Source organism: Egretta garzetta, unplaced genomic scaffold (genome assembly GCF_000687185.1).
Source record: "Egretta garzetta isolate BGI_Z169 unplaced genomic scaffold, ASM68718v1 scaffold70, whole genome shotgun sequence".
NCBI classification, from domain to species: domain Eukaryota; kingdom Metazoa; phylum Chordata; class Aves; order Pelecaniformes; family Ardeidae; genus Egretta; species Egretta garzetta.
In genome coordinates this window covers 977,276-990,148 of record NW_009258539.1, presented here as the reverse complement: position 1 = coordinate 990,148, position 12,873 = coordinate 977,276, and the positions used below count along the sequence as shown (strand labels likewise).

The 12,873-nt window shown below is 36.9% G+C and overlaps 1 protein-coding gene across 1 annotated transcript in view; it reads right to left on the bottom strand.

Annotated features, from left to right (window-relative positions):
- CASK (calcium/calmodulin dependent serine protein kinase) overlaps positions 1–12,873 on the bottom strand; it is a 245,040-nt gene that overhangs the window by 60,874 nt on the left and 171,293 nt on the right. The window lies entirely within an intron of this gene.

Below are 12,873 nucleotides of genomic sequence, written 5' to 3'. Positions count from 1 at the left end.
AAGAGTTAAATTAACTTATTTCTCTGAAAACCCTGAAAAACTGGAATAAACACAACAAAATACACAAAACCTACTATACAAGACTTGTGACATCATGGCTTAGAAGGAGGAGTAAGTTGTAAGTCTAGAAACTCTTGCATAACATTTAGTCAACCTAGGATTCTCCTCACAGTTCCCTGTACACCAAGGTTAAGAACCACATTATTCCCCTCACTCACAACTCATGGCTCAGGAGCAATAAGACTTCTTAGTCTTCTCCCATTATACATATCTGACTTTTAAAGTTATGCTCCTTTAAAAAAGCAGTGGCTGGTCAGCAAATAGGACTAATGGTTTGCCTGCTGTGCATCGGGTCAGGTACACAGAAGAAGAGAAAAAACTGCTCCATCTTTGACAATGAATAAGCATGCTCAGCTGAAAAGACGTGTCCATATTCCTCTGCCTGCACCACAGTTTCCACAATGGGAGACACAGCAGGAAACCTGAGAAAAATACAGGGACTGGGAATCTGCTGGTAAGAGTGTGGAGTGATCACAGCTAAGCCTCAAAGGCAAGGAAGAAAAACATTACCTAGGGACCCAAAACGGACTGCAGTTTCTTTTAACATTTTCAGTATGCCAGTTAAAGGTTGATTAACATGGAGATCTTCAAGCCTGAAGGAAAGTGTTTGACTTTCCAAGATGCAGTTGGCAGAAGGAAATTTGCTAGGATTCTCTTTTATTTCTATACTTGCCACACTCAGAGTTTGAATTAATTATTTTCTTTTTTAGGAAAACTTCACTGTCTGCGTTCAAAGCCTTTTCTGTGTATCCGGAGTGTTTACTTTAAGGAAAACTCAAGAGAAGATTCACTTCAGAGGCCTGGCTATCTTAAGAGTTTCTAATGCTGCTCAATGTTGCTCATAACCACTAAAACTTGAGCCAAAACCAGAACGAATGAGAACTGTGTTCAGAGTTGCCTGCAGTGCTGTATTATGTGAAACACCGAATGCTCTGGACCACCACATTATTTATTTGACAACATTGTTTACTTTGGGAATTTTATTTTGTAGAATACTTTTAGATCTTTCAAATAGAAATAAAAGTTACTGTTTTTTAATATTTGCATCTCAACAACCTTTTGAATATCTGGGAAATCCAAAACATTAAGCTTTGTTCACTAGGTCTTTTCTCTCTTGTCTGTTGGTCACATTGAATAGATGGTTGTAAAAGAAAGTTTCCAACAATAACCTTAAATTTGATGAGAAGTTCTGACGGTGACTTTGCTAATCCCTCAAAATCACAGTTCTACCTTAAGTTTTTTTTATCTGCAGTCTTATGCTGTATCTACTGCCATGTCTTTCACGTACTTACAAATAACATGCACCTGCATGAGAAAGTAGCAATATACTGACAGCATGTTATTGCATAAATAAGTGATAGAACAATTCTATAGGCATTTTTGTGAACACCTAAACTCTCTCTGTTAGACATCTGGTTAAAAGGTTAAGAGTACCTTTCAGAAGAGTTTTAAATTCAGATAAAAGATACCACATAAAATAAAAATAATCTTTACAGCACACCTGTCCCTGAAAAGATTCTTATTCTGTCATATTCAAGCTAAATTTCTAACCTTTTGGGAAAGTGTAAAAGCACTCGCTATTTATAATTAAATTCTGTATCATCTAGAAAAAGGATTTAATCTCTTTTCATCATTTCAAATGCACCCATTTTAGCCTCAACATAGTTGATAAAGGAAGGACTTAAATGAGTTGTTAGACAATCATACAATCTAAAAGCTCAGATTTCTTATGGTCTGTAGCAGCTACAGGCAGCATCTATAAACATAAAAGCCAGAATGATGCATAAATATTAGGAAGCCAGGAAAAAAAAGGAAGTTGAGTAACTTGACTGGCTTTGTTTGTTTTTAAAGACTCTCTAATGTAAACTTTGTTAGAAAATGCTGCTTACTGTCACAGAACTTTCAAGTAGCCCCAACCACTTAGGTGAGATGAATCTCACTCTGCACCTTAAGTTACGATAAAAATATATACACATGCGATTGCGCAGGAAAGGTTGTAATTCCAGTGATACAAGTAGAAGACTCTTCTCCACAGTAATAGTAACAAAATCCGCACCAAACATGGTTCTGTGAGAAGACTGATAACTGTGGATCCTACTATAATTGAACATATGTTCTCAGTGTGCAAATGAGCAGTGATATTCTGGGTCATGCACACAACTTTGTCTTTCTTGTATTCCTATAAGACTACCTAAAAAAGGATGGCTGCAACTATTCACAGTTCCCTTGGGTCTGACAACTCTGAAAAGCTGAAAAATATGGGCTATCACTGTATTAAAAAAAAATTCAGAATGCTTATGACAGTGTTCTGCAGCCAGTAGTGGTACATGAAATGTTTTTATTAGTTAGTGGAATGACTTCTTAAGATTGATAACAAATTGCTTCTAAGAAGATGAACTGAGTAGCTTTCTGCCTACTGAGGCAGCTCTGTTATTTGTGAGTTAGACCTATTTGCTTTATAAGGCAATAACTTGGGGTTATTTCTTCACCCAGTGTGTAGTCAAAGTTATAGACTTTCCTGTGGGTTCCATTACCTCATTTATGGAGATGGCCATTCAGAAATAGTTCTCTCTTACAGCTGAATTCTCTTTCTAGAGTCTTTGTAGTTCTCATACAGTGTGGTTAATACCACCTGAAGTTGGTATGGACACTGGTTCATCAAGTTGCAAATAGACAAAAGCTTTGGTAAAATAGAGTGCTGTTATTACATCCTGGCATCTAGCTATTCTAATATGGAACAGGTGGTTTGGCTAGAGAAACTGAACTTTAGTTGTAGGTAGGAGTTGCTTACATCTCCTCAGAAGAGGAGAGAATAAAAACCTTTAAAATACTATTCCAAGAATTGTCTATGTATTCTCCAATAGTAATATGTCTCCACCACAGTACACCCCAAAAGTTTTGCTTTCCTCATGCTCAGCAAACAAGGCAGGTACAGCTGACTTCCTCTCTTATACAGCAGGCAGTACGGAGACTTGCTAGCTTCTTTTCACGCAGCAGTGATCTGCGACAGTGTATGACTAAAAGAGTGTTCAGGTAAGAAGACATAGGACTTGCTGCAAAACACAAAGACTGCATTCTGACTACAAACACATTCTGAGAGAGGGTAAAAGAATTCTTTATTTTTTTTTAATGTTGAAGATTACAAACGCCCATTTAAGTCTTGGTCAGTCATAAACCCTCTTCTGAGCAATGAAAACTTGTTAGAGGAAGGCTGACCTTATTTAAATACAAAACTATAAAACCATGACCTTTTTGCAAATCTCCTGCAATTAGTATTCCAGGAAATGACTCTGCAGAAGACCTTAGAAAACCATTATAATAATAGCATCTTTTTGTTAAAGAGACACTGACAAAATCTAAAGCCCATATATTTGTAGAATGGTATAAAATTAAGTTCCTGACACCAACCACTCATTTTAATCCTGTTCATTCTTATAAACTACTTTAATTTGGATCAGCTTTTCAACTATTCTAGAAGTTGTATAAATACATTAGTAACCATGCCTTGAAGATTTTACAGTGGTTTTTGAATGACTAATCAAAACTTAGCTGCTATTTACGATTTCTCTATGCATCACAATTCAGTCCTTATGCCAGTCAATCTACAATCAACACAAGCCGATTTCTCCCAACTTCATCTCTTGGCTGCCTTCTTGTGTACAGCTGATGGAAATGAAATTAAAAACCAATCCTGGCTCCCAAAGCACAGGCATTTCAGAAGGTAGGATTTACATTTCACTTTGTTTATGAAGAGATCTGAGACTAGCACATATAAGTAAGGACAGAAGAAAAAACATCAGAAATTGTTAGATTTTAGAGAGATCAGATATTAGAATCACTAAATGAAGTCACTGGATACAATCTCATAAAAACCAAGCATGGCCATTATTAGAAAGTGCAGTTATTTTCAGAAAAAAAAATAAAAAAATACTGTGAGATTCTGATAGAGCACATCTAGTGAAATGACAATGAGATAATTTTTAGCAACTCAGTAATGTGAGATTCAAGTTTCATGGATTTTATTTTTATTTTTCATGTTTAACAAATAAAACAAAGACTCTTTGTTTCTGCTTTAAGACTCCAGTGACACTTATACCTTTAAATGACCTATTTAGTGATAACTGTATAAATCAATGCGTCCAGTAGTTTTGTTTTGTGGCATCTGATTACGATACCCTAAAAGGCATAAATGTTTAACATGTTAGGTAATTAAGCACTATATCAAAATCCTGTGGAAATGAAGGGGTGTCTGTGAGGTTTTCAAATCACAATCACATACACATTTAAAACTGTTCACTTCAGCCAAACATGAAAGTCTAGGCTCAATATCAGCCTAATTATAAAATACTATGCCCGTGTCATATAAAAGGTCAGGTCTGCCTTAGCAGAAGTGGACAGGAGTTAAAAATGTATAAAAATAGAACACCTCTATTTCCTGTTGGTCCTGCAAAGAAAATACAAAACATATGCTGTTTCCATTAAAGGTGAGAAAAGTATCTTTTACAGAGATGGGACCTTTCCACTGCTTGTGCTGATGTAACTTCTTAGATTCAGAGAAAGCCAACTGAGGACCAGATGCTCTTCATCACTTTAAACTACACCTGCAAGAATCACCGGAGTTGAGGTGCCTCTAACCTCACACAGTAATTTGCTGCTCTTTACTGTTCCAGAGCATTACAGAGCAACTATCTATATAAGAACAGATGGCAGCCAACCCATGTGTATATATATACACCTATAGTAGTTTAAAATAAGGTCGTGATACACGTTTCACACATATATACAACTGTGTAATTAAAATGAAAGGCAAGTAAGGACTCTATCTACTCTTGGGGAGATTCCGATGGGACACGAGAGGGAAAGTTTTCACCATGAGGACAGTCAACCATTGGAATAATCTCCCCAGGGATGTGGTTGACTCCGCCACACTGGACACTTTTAAGATGCAGCTGGACAGGCTGCTGGGCCATCTTGTCTAGACTGTGCTCTTGCCTAGAAAGGTTGGACCAGATGATCCTTGAGGTCCCTTCCAACGTGGTATTCCATGATTCTATCCTCCTCAAATTTCAGCTTTATAATGTTTAACTACTTCTTCCTTCTTGGACAGAAACCAAACAGCCAAGTTTAGACACTCTCCAAATTTACAAATAAGCTCCTACATGCACACAGTTCTCTGAATACTATTGGGAAGCAATTAAGACAGTAATAATATATATACACACACTATATATGTATTTTTATATATATGTAACAATCAGGAAGAGTCTAGGGAGAGAACTAGAATGATAGAGGTCTAGGGAGACTACAGTGAAACTGCAGAAAGAAGGCAGTTGGTGTGATGGAAGGCTACTGAGATTTACAACGAAGTTAAAGAAGGTAAGGTCATCTATAGAATACCAGAAGGGAAAGAAAAGGGTGTGAGTCAGCAAAGAATACCAAAGCAAATAGGTGCAGGAGAGAAAAACAGGGAGAAAGAGGAAAATACCAAACAAAGAAAAAAGAACGGAGAAAAAAACCCCAAACCCCGAGAAAATGAGATAAAGTGTTCCCAAACACAAGCAAGAATGCAGAAGAAAGTACTATATATGGAAATACAAAAAAAAGGGGGGGGGGAGAGCGGGAAGGAGGGGAGCAGGGCAGAAATTAATGCTTGATTTTGAAGATAGTCTTTGTTTTACTCTGCATGCACAGGAGCACTGTGTGTATGCATGTCTCCAGCTTTCTCCTGTCTCCATACTTGAGACCCTTAACACAAAGTTCACCAATTCCTTTCCCCAGTTATCTCTCACTGTAAAACCAGCCACAAATACAACAGAAGGCAGTCTAGTGTGGTGATAAAGAAATATGTAGTGAGAAGGTGCTATTTTTCAGACCAGACCTGCACCTTACAAGTAGCACACACACATGCAACTAAACAAATAACTATTTTAACAAATGAATGTCCTTCACTATTACTTCCTTAGATACTTTCTTCCTCATTGCAAAAATATATGGAAACCCTCTTCTGATAAGTATGAGGGCACAACATCCTATCAGACAGTAAGTTTACTGAAGAAAGTCTCCATGTAGAAACAAAACCAAGAATCAGTGGCAGAGGCTCTGTATGAGGTTTTTTTTAGTACTGCTACAAAAGTTTTATATAAAAATTCACTGAGTTCTCATCCAATAATGTTGAGAACATTACTGGACAGGCATTCTGAGGTGGGGAAAGAGAAGGACAAGCAACAACATCCCCCACTACATATAAGATCAAAAGAATGAACCAAACAACAACAGCAACAACAAAAATCCATGACTTCAATCAGAAATGGAGACATGGACGTATTTTTTGCTGCCCTGACCTAGGACAGAAGAAGAACTGTTAAGCCTACAAATCTCAAAATGCTGCAGGAAAACCCCCACTTTTAAAGCCTGTATTTTGAGATGCTGAATTTGTTGGTTTTGGAACAGTTGTGGTTTGTATCAAAGGCTCTAGAATTTCACACCTTCTCCCGTCTAGCACAGTCTGCAGGTCTTAGAAGTGGTTGTGTTTTCAGTCTGTTGCAAAGCATGCAGCTAACTTGCAGCAGAACCTCCTCACTACATGTCAATAACACTCCTTCATTAAGGAGCCACATATTGGGTGGTTATTTAAATCAGGTGTATGCATATACACAATGCATATGAATATATCATGTATCACAAACACAGAATGGTCAAGAAAGTTCATGCAAGGATGTAGGCAAGAAAATAATATATGACTAATACTACATAATATGTTTAGTGTTAGGAGAAAAAAGCCCATTAGTCCATGAAAATATTAATTTTGGAACTAAACCTCAAAACCAAACCATTTTATCCTTTATTAATTTAATGAAAATTAAATTTTATTTCAGTTGTGTTGCAAATACTGAACACAAAAACCCCAGGTAATTTTAATACTGCCTCTAAACTACAATCTTCAGAATTCCCTGGAAATCATGTTACTTCTGGATAATTAGACTTCCAAAGTTATAGGCAGATTTAGTTGAAAAGATACATGCTATTTTCTGAACAGGCAGTATTAAAACTGGAAATAGCAAAGAGAAGAGAAGAAAGCTGATTTTTAAACATGCAAAGACACACATTATAGCTGAATGATATGCCTTAAAGGAAAACAAAGGGATACCTACTTTCTGCTGCTAGAAGTCCTAGTAGGAAGGCAGCATTTGGACAAACAACAAACAGTATGAAGATTTCAGAACAAGCGATTTATAAAGCTGCAACCTAGCACGCTAGTTTAGCCACAAAATAGTACGAACAAACTGACAAGAAGCCCCCCATTTTTTTTAATACAGTTTCTATGTGTTAAGCAAATGGGACTTGCAGGCTGGGATGGGAGGTAAAGAAACACTTGGCATTGGGAAGGTAGCACATGTACGCAGTGTTAGGTATCTATAATACCAGACTTTGGTTAAACTATTTTAAAAAATTAATGGTCAAAAAAATTATTTCAAGTAAAAATATTGTAAGATGCGAACTGACAAACTATTTCAATATACTGCAGATGAAGCGTAACATCATATTAATCAATATATTTACTAACTAGAATTTAGCAATACTATATTGAAAGCAATTTTTTTACAAAAGTTTCAGTGAGAATCATTATAAGAACAATTTAGAAATACAATCACTTTATTATTGATTTCATTTAACAGTGACTTTATATACTTAAAAGTTTTTGTATTGAAACACACCAGAACAAAGATTAAATAGCTGCAAAATAATGGAGTACTGGAAACACTCAAAAACCCTCATGATCTCAAAACTGATAGTCAGTTATACCTGTAATACTGGATAGGCAATTAAAAATAAGTTATAAGGTGAGTGCAATTTTTTTTCCCAAGCACTCACACTTTAAAATGTTACACAAGACCCTTTGCAAATACTTATAAAATCAGCAGTAATTTTTGCATAACAACAGTATTTTTTTTCTTCCTCATGTTGATAAGACTGATCGTTTTTAAGATATGGGCTTATATTGCCCATATTTCATGGAATCTAAATCCCATGAAACTACTAACCACTCACTAACTTGTGAGTTAAGCTAGTTGCATGTATGCTGCAGTGATCTTACAATTTAGCTGTACATTTGCTGTTTGATCCAACTCTGCAAGACTATAAAATTTAGCTTTTTTCCCATTGTTACTTTCAAATTTGAAAATCAAGGTCTCATACCGTTAAAATGTTCTCATTTGACATGACAATATAGATTCTAACGAGATAAAAAAGAATGAAAATTTCAATTTATGTACAGAAATCCTGAGACAAAATATCAAAATGCATTTATGAAAATGCCATACGAAATTTGTGCCTTGCAGTTTGAGAAAACAAGCTAGAAAACACTGACGTAGCCTTAACGTGCCTTTCTGTGGAATGCAAAAGCACTGCTTCTACATCTGTCACCTAGTTACTCCATTACCACCAAGCTCAGAAAGCACATAAATGTTCAGAAAGTACTGCAAACAGTGCTATTTGTTAGCCCAGGCTAAATAAGTACATTTGGTCAGTCTGTTATAAAATATGCTGCTGTACTTTCTCTGTGGTTAAACTGACACACAGCATTATAAAATGCTTTACAGGAATTTAGAACTGCAGCAAAAAGCTACTCTGAAACTTGTTAGTCATGCTTCAGAATATGAGCACTGTAAAACCAAGCAATTCAAGCAGGCATTATAGAGGAAAGTCCTTTAACCAAAAGGTTAATCTAAAAATCAGTTATGCAGTTTTCCAAAGACTATGGACTGTCCACTGGCTTAACACTAACACTGGCTCAGTGTTTCTGACAATGTGGCTACAAAAAGGTTTTTGGAAATTGTCCTGGCTTTGGCTGGGACAGAGTTAATTTTTGTCCCAGTAGCTGGCATAGCACTGTGCTTTGGATTTAGGACTAGAAGAATGTTACTATCACCCTGATGGTTTAGTTGTTGCTGAGCAGTGCTCACACTGGTCAAGGGCTTCTCAGCTTCCCCTGCTCTGCAAGGGGCACAAGAAGCTGGGAGGGGGCACAGCCAGGACAGCTGACCCCAACTGGCCCAAAGGCTCTTCCACACCATAGGAAGTCATGCTGAGGGGCAGTTGGCTGGGGGAGAGCGATCGCTGCTCAGGATGGGCTGGTCATCGGTCATCTGGTGATGACCAATTGCACTGTGCATCACTTGATCTGTTTATTCTCTTACCATTATTATTATTGTTATTGTTTTCCTCTGCTGTTTTATTAAAGTGTCTTTATCTCAACCCACAGGTTTTACTTTTTCCCTGATGCTCTCCCCCATCCCCTTGGGGGTAAGGGAGTGAGCGAGTGGCTGTGTGGTGTTCAGCTGCCTGCCGGCTTAAACCACAACAGAAATAGAGTTATAAAAAACCTATTCAATTTATTGACTTTTCTAACTGTAGGCTTAAAAACCTAAACATCCTAAATCTACCTAAAACTCCAAAGTAAACTAAGTGGTCTTCCCAAATTCAGCTTCCCAAGGCCAAATGTCAAACAATTCCACAGCCTTTCCTTGGGCTGCTGCAGAATGGCGGGCTGAAGAAGCAAAAGGAGGCAAACCAAAAAGCTTTACACTGGTGATGTTCATTCTTCAGCTCGAGGCACTATTATCAAACCACTTGAAAATTATACCTCTGCACTCTCTGTTAGGGGGCAAATGGTCAGCATGTGACACAAGCAGAGGAAATCCTCTTGTCTTGATCTAGTGTGCAATCAGGTGATAGGAGAGCCAGGGAGGGAGGGGGAGAGGGGAGGGAGCACGATGGAGAAGGGCAGCAGAGAGCAAACTGACTCTGCATTTCTCTAGCACCTAATTAACTTCACGGTCTACTTTAAATACTCTCTACTGGGCCAATTTTCCTCATGTGCCAGATTTAGCCTTCAGGGCTGCTGATTGCTAACTTCTGATTTATATTTGTTTCAGCATATTAAAAATATCCAAAACGTTCACTGCCTTGGGAAATTGACATTTTACGATGTCTTGAAGACAGGCAACCTGAAAGTCAAGTGGTTTACATTCTAGCAAAAAACATTTGCAACATGCTTGTCATTTCGGCTGCTTAGTGGCTTTACTAAAGAAGTTACTGAACACAGCCTATGAACAGCAAAGTAATATTTCAGTTTAATAAATATTTACCTGATTTTTCAAAACATTTTAAAAGCCTTTGACATACTCTCTTAAAATTCAGCAAGATTGACTTCTGCCATGTTACCAGCAGAATGATAGTGGGATTGAGTTAAGTCCTCCAGAGGACAGTTGCTGATGAAAGAGAAAATAGATCACCCAGAATAAGCTGTGGGAACAAGAATTATTAACACACTCTGTATTAATAAGAGGAAGATGTGTACAGAAAAATAGCTGGTTGACTTTAAATGGATTTTTTCCGTGTTCATTCCCATCTAATTCAGTTATGCAGTTTGCTGACCCTCATTGGAAAATGCTCTGACAAGAATATGCTTTTTGATTCTGCATCTAAGGAAGTCATCTGACTTGCTACTACAGTGCCTTCATACCCCAAGCTACTACTCTGGTAGTACAGGAAGATACTCAAACTGTCCAGCAATCCCAGCTTCACTGAATTCTGAGAACACCACCTCTAGATTAATTTGGAAAAAAAGACAGAACTGAAATGTTCTGTTTCTGTGTTTAGAAAGACCTGGAGGAGGACAGGATATACAATTTGCATAACCTAATAAGCATTTACAACTCTGCATCTTTATCTCAGTAGGAGTTCCACATTTGCCCATTTCTGACAAATCATTTAATTTTAATGGTAATCTTCATGAAATTTTATGGGAGGATTAAATAGGCAGCAACATTTAAAATATTAAACGCTCTTCATTAGAGTTTATGATCTGGAATAACATTACGGGAAGTTAGGAAGGAAACTTAAATAACCTTAAGACAGACAAGTTTCTACTGCAATTCAAGAGTTTTATGTCTAATTTCTATAAATGAGTTCAGTTTAGAATCATCACAAGAGCCTACCTTAATAAGCTAGAAATATTTGAAAACTTTATTAGTGTACTTCTGAAGAGGAAACAAAATAGATTTCTGTATCTAGCAATTTCAGAAGCTGAAAGTTGCAGTATCGTTTCTTGCAAGCCTCATTGTTTACCCTGAGATATTAAATATTTTATCAGCTAATGTAGTCAGTCAGGGAAACATCATGAAAACTACACACTTAGTATGGTTTCCTGATCACTGTAGTCTGCCATCAGTGAGATCAACAGTGTTATTTTAGAGAATAACTACGCTTTCCTGAGAAATCCAAGCTATTGTTTCAGTTATTTCAGAGACGAACACAAGATAACAGTGGATCCAGCACAGATATTCTGTAGAATTTACATGTGTATTGTGAGCAGAAAAAGTAGAACTTGTACCTTTGCTATATACTGATATCTGCAATTACATCATCCTATGAGGAAGACACATGCCTTGTTGATGTCAGACTGAAACTGGAAAGAGGAACTGCAGTGTTTAGATTAGGAAAGTTGCCACTGCCAGTCATGTTGGTGGCCTATTCATTTTATTGAAATGGGGGAAGTAGCTGGAAACAAAAATTAAAGCGCTTCAAGTAATTCTGGGTGAAGTAAAACCAACTTATTCTTTCTTTAAAAGAATATATGGATCCTTACTTACAAGTACATCAAGTATTCAAGAGCTGTCTGCCTGAAGTTAAGCCATGAGGCTGTGACTACCCATTTGCAATAAATGATCTGAGATTCCCATTCACATCTATGGAAATTATGAGCAGTGTGCACCTCTAGGGACAAAGCAATCTTTTAATTTAAGTACTCAATCTTGAATTCCAATAAGTGAAATGTAAGGATTTCAGCCAAATAAATTGCCCCCAGTTCCTATATTAATGACACTGAAATAACTTATAAAAATTATTTCCTCATGTGAAAGAGCAGAAAAGGAACACACAGCATATGCAGTCAGTAAGTTTTTTTCTCACCTATAAATATATTGGGAAACAGAATTATCGTATAGCAATTCAGCACATGTAATTAAGTTCCTGAAACGTCATCTAGTGAAGTCAGTGTATAGCTAAAATATGTTGCCAGTAATATTGTTTATAAAAATAAGAGAGAGAGTCCTATTGGCCTTAGATTTTTCTTAAAGGATCATTTAACTTGATCCTAAATCCTCATTTTAGGTCAGATAGGCTTTTGCACTACAAATGTTGTGAGTAATGTTACGTCAAAATTAAGATACCTAAATATGACAGGGCTGTTTTAGTATGGGGGCTGCCAGGTTATTTAAATTCCTGAATATGGGCCAAGGACAAAAGGACTGCTTGGAGTACGATCACTGTCCTGCCCAAGGCCTAGCTACGTGCTCATGGCACAGCAAAGGTATTATCTTCCCCTTTGAAGTATGTTGGGAGCTCCTTGAAGTACATATATTGTCTCTCTCTGAAGATTTGGGGGTCTGGGTTATAGTATCAGAAATACTGCCTAGCATGTTTTAAAGAGGAGACATCTTAATCATAGTGTTCTATAAAACAGGAAGTCAAGAAACTGGTACACAATGGTTTCTTTTTATAAACAACTATTAGTAAGTTAGGAGAACTTTGCTCCTGCCTAAGAATTCAAGAAAAAATTTCAATAAGCTTTTACACTCAAGTAATATAGAGAGAAATACGAGGTTATAGCACTATTTGTAATTAAATGTACATACAACAAATAAAAACATCAGAAAATTTCTGTAGAAACTTACAACTGTGTAGAGATTTCCTCTTCATCTTCTCCAGTCACTAACACCATTACGACTGAAATGCTTTCACATTCAAACG